We start from the raw sequence: 3,345 nt of genomic DNA, 5'->3' as shown, positions 1-3,345 counted from the left end.
GCCCTTACTATCGTACCATACGGTTCCTTTAAACCTAACAGAAAAACGCGTAAAGTTTGACCAGTAGAAAGTTTTCTTTCACATTTTTTCTCAACTTCTGTAGTGGTATGTACTGTTATAAATAGTATTTAAAACATGAATACAATTCGAATAAAACTGCTGCGGGGTTTCATTCCCTTGTCTCATATGCATAAAGTTTGATTGAGAGAATTTAGGTCTCTCTGATCTCCAAAATTTGATAATAATGTTTTTTCGAATTTCTAACCAAGTTTTAGCATTATAAATATTTACTGCTTCTAAAGCAGTTTTGAAAATATAGTGTTCACAATCAATACATTTTGAGGTGCGTTAGCATTGGTGTTATCAAAATATATTGCTGATAGTTCTTCAACTGTTTTTATAAATCTAACCAGACCAGTTGGATTCCCCTCATATTCAGAGATGGTCGTCAAAAGATCAGAACTGTTTCAGTTCTGTTTCTGTTTCTGTTCCTGTTCTGTTTTATTTCTGTTTATGTTTTGTTTCTGTTCTGTTTCTGTTCTGTTCTGTTTCAGTTCTGTTCTGTTTCTGTTCTGTTTCTGTTCTGTTTCTGTTCTGTTTCTGTTTTGTTTCTGTTCTGTTTCTGTTCTGTTTCTGTTCTGTTTCTGTTCTGTTTCTGTTCTGTTTTGTTTCTGTTCTGTTTCTGTTCCTGTTCCGTTTCTGTTCTGTTTTGTTTCTGTTGTGTTGCTGTTCTGTTTTTGTTCAGTTTCTGTTCTGTTTCTGTTCTGTTCCTGTTCTGTTTTTGTTCTGTTTCTGTTCTGTTTTGTTTCTGTTCTGTTTCTGTTTCTGTTCTGTTCTGTTTCTGTTCTGTTTCTATTTTGTTTCTGTTTTGTTTCTGTTCTGTTTCTGTTTAGTTTCTGTTCTGTTTCTGTTTTGTTTTTGTTCTGTTTCTGTTCTGTTTCTGTTCTGTTTCTGTTCTGTTTCTGTTTTGTTTATGTTTTGTTTCTGTTCTGTTTTGTTTCTGTTACGTTTCTGTTTTGTTTCTGTTTCTGTTTAGTTTCTGTTCTGTTTCTGTTCAGTTTCTGTTCTGTTTTTGTTCTGTTCTGTTTTTGTTCTGTTTCTGTTCTGTTCTGTTTCTGTTCTGTTTCTGTTCTGTTTCTGTTCTGTTTCTGTTCTGTTCCTGTTTTGTTCCTGTTCTGTTTCTGTTCCTGTTCTGTTTTTGTTCTGTTTCTGTTTTGTTTTTGTTTCGTTTCTGTTTGTTTTTTGTTCTGTTGCTGTTCTGTTTCTGTTTTGTTTCTGTTCTGTTTCTGTTCTGTTTCTGTTCTGTTCTGTTTCTGTTTATGTTCTGTTCTGTTTTTGTTCTGTTTCTGTTTCTGTTCTGTTTCTGTTCTGTTTCTGTTCTGTTTCTGTTCTGTTTCTGTTTCTGTTCCCTGTTCTGTTCCTGTTCTGTTTTTGTTCTGTTTCTGTTCTGTTTCTGAACCCTGTTTCTGTTCTGCTCCTGCAGAACAGAAACAGAACAGAAACTGAACAGAAACAAAACAGAAACAGAACAGAAACAAAACAGAAACAAAACGGAAACAGAACAGAAACAGAACAAAAACAAAACAGAAACAAAACAGAAACAGAACAGAACAGAGCAAAAACAGAATAGAAACAAAACAGAAACAAAACAGAACAGAAACAGAACAGGAACATAACAGAAACAGAACAGGAACACAACAGAAACAAAACAGAACAGGAACAGAAACAGAACAGAAACAGAACAGAAATGAAACAAAAACAAATCAGAACAGAACAGGGAACAGAAACAGAACGGAAACAAACAGAAACAGAACAGAAACAGAACAGAAACAGAACAGAAACAGAACAGAAACAGAACAGAAACAGAACAGAAACAGAAACAGAACAGAAACAGAACAGAACAGGAACAGAACAGAAACAGAACAAAAACAAAACAGAAACAAAACAGAAACAGAACAGAAACAAAACAGAAACAGAACAGAAACAGAACAGAAACAGAACAGAAAAAGAACAGAAACAGAACAGAAACAGAACAGAAACACAACAGAAACACAGCAGAAACAGAAAAACACAACAGAAACAGAACAGAAACAAAACAGAAACAAAACAGAAACAAAACAGAACAGAAACAGAACAGAAACTGAACAGAAACAGAACAGGAACAGAACAGGGAACGGAAAAAGAACAGAAACAGAACAGAAACAGAAACAGAACAGAAACAGAACAGAAACAGAACAGAAACAGAACAGAAACAGAACAGAAACAGAACAGAAACAGAACAGAAACAGAACAGAAACAGAACAGAAACAGAACAGAAACAGAACAGAAACAAAACAGAAACAGAACAGAACAGAGCAAAACAGAATAGAAACAAAACAGAAACAAAACAGAACAGAAACAAAATAGAACAGAAACAGAACAGGAACACAACAGAAACAGAACAGGAACACAACAGAAACAAAACAGAACAGGAACAGAAACAGAACAGAAATGAAACAAAAACAAATCAGAACAGAACAGGGAACAGAAACAGAACGGAAACAAACAGAAACAGAACAGAAACAGAACAGAAACAGAACAGAAACAGAACAGAAACAGAACAGAAACAGAACAGAAACAGAACAGAAACAGAACAGAAACAGAACAGAACAGAAACAGAACAGAACAGGAACAGAACAGAAACAGAACAAAAACAAAACAGAAACAAAACAGAAACAGAACAGAAACAAAACAGAAACAGAACAGAAACAGAACAGAAACAGAACAGAAACAGAACAGAAACAGAACAGAAACAGAACAGAAACAGAACAGAAACACAACAGAAACACAGCAGAAACAGAAAAACACAACAGAAACAAAACAGAACAGAAACAGAACAGAAACTGAACAGAAACAGAACAGGAACAGAACAGGGAACGGAAAAAGAACAGAAACAGAACAGAAACAGAAACAGAACAGAAACAGAGCAGAAACAGAACAGAAACAGAACAGAAACAGAACAAAAACAGAACAGAAACAGAACAGAAACAGAACAGAAACAGAACAGAAACAGAACAGAAACAGAACAGAAACAGAACAGAAACAGAACAGAAACAGAACAGAAACAGAACAGAAACAGAAACAAAACAGAAATAAAACAGAACAGAGCAAAAACAGAGCAAAAACAGAAACAAAACAGAACAGAAAAGAAACAGAACAGAAACAGAACAGAAACAGAACAGAAACAGAACAGAAACAGAACAGAAACAGAACAGAAACAGAACAGAAACAGAACAGAAACAGAACAGAAACAGAACAGAAACAGAACAGAAACAGAACAGAAACAGAACAGAAACAGAACAGAAA

Source organism: Leptinotarsa decemlineata, unplaced genomic scaffold (assembly GCF_025532065.1).
Source record: "Leptinotarsa decemlineata unplaced genomic scaffold, Ldec_3_MD MMD2_P_RNA_scaffold_12, whole genome shotgun sequence".
Lineage (NCBI taxonomy): Eukaryota > Metazoa > Arthropoda > Insecta > Coleoptera > Chrysomelidae > Leptinotarsa > Leptinotarsa decemlineata.
This window is presented reverse-complemented; position numbering follows the sequence as displayed.